Genomic DNA, 1453 nt, shown 5'->3' on the forward strand with positions numbered 1-1453 from the left:
CCAATGCAGGTGGCTGCCAACCCCGAGGGAGGTGCAGTTCGCTCTGCTGCCCTCTCCACTTAGTGCTTTGGAGCGATTTCAGGGAGAAGGGGGAAGTCCCAACTGTGCGCTGCCAGGTTCTCAGCAAGACCTTTGAAAGCTTAAAAAGAATTCAGACTCCCCAGCCGCTCCTCAGGCCTACTGGGAGAATGGGCAAGAACACAGGGCACCTGCACCTTTGAAGGTTCTTGGGGATGGACAAGTGGCACGTCGCTGTGTCCCATCCACTTTCCTCCCACTTAACTGAGGTTGCATTCGGTGACGTCTGAGAGGGTTTTCGGCTCTAGCTCAGCACTGCTGTCTCCCAAAGGCATGGGGTGCGGGGACCAGCTGCCTCCCGGCACCTCCTCGCTGCGCTGCGCTGGGGGAGCTCCATGCCGGATGTGCACCACTGACCAGCAAGGCCTCTCCAGCATGCTGGCCCGGTGGAGCTGGCGGCCTCCCTCGGAGCCCCTGGGTGGCGCACCCGGCAGCTGCCAACGTGGGACGGCCAATGACGGGACCCGCACAGCAGGCAGGAGGCAGCATTGTCCATGCTTTTGGTGGCGGGAACGCAGAACGAGCCTCAGGTCAGGAGGGCTCGTGGCACTTGCCCATGGCTCTGCTAACTGCGTCCCAGGAAGCTCTCTGGCTCAGCTGTCCTGTCCTCAACCTCAGGTAGAGACTTTTGTCCTTCAGCTCAGCAACTGCAGCAGAAGTGGCTAACAGTGGCCCGGCCCAGCAGCTCCATAAATACCTGTTAACATTGACCGTAGTCTGGGGCTGTACTCGTTTCCCATCGCTGCGTAACAAATTACCACCAATTACAGTGTGTGTAAAACCACACACACTTACCATCGCAGATCCCGAGGTCAGGAGTCAGGCACAGGGAGGCTGCGGTCCCACCTGGAACTGGGGTCCTCTTCGAGCTCCCGCACTTGGTCAGCTCAGACTTCCGTTCTCATGGATATAGCGCTGGGGACCTCCTCTCCCGATGGTCGGGGGCTCTGCTCTCGGCTCCTGGAGGCTGCTCGCAGTTCCTCACCCAGGCCTCTCACAACACGGCAACTTGAGAAGGCCAGCAAGAGAACTCTCAGTTCTCCGTTCTTTTAATGGACCAACTGATCAGCTCAGGCCCACTCAGGCTATTACCTTTCACCGAAGGTCCATCGGGGATTTTAACGACATCACAAAATCGCTCCACTTTCGCTGCACCATGCCACCTACTCACAGCAGTGATGCCCCACCACACTCACAGGTCCTGCTCAACTCGGGGGCCGGGATTACAGGGGGTGAGGGGCGCTGGGGTCCTCTTAGACCTCTCCCTACCACATGGGCTTTGGAGTCAAGCCAGCACTTAGCCACACCCACTTTAACTAAAATCCACCAGCAGGGACCAGGATAAGCAAAAGCAAACTTAGAGAATCGAGTCAAG

This window comes from Equus caballus, chromosome 3 (genome assembly GCF_041296265.1).
Source record: "Equus caballus isolate H_3958 breed thoroughbred chromosome 3, TB-T2T, whole genome shotgun sequence".
Classification (NCBI taxonomy): Eukaryota; Metazoa; Chordata; class Mammalia; order Perissodactyla; family Equidae; genus Equus; species Equus caballus.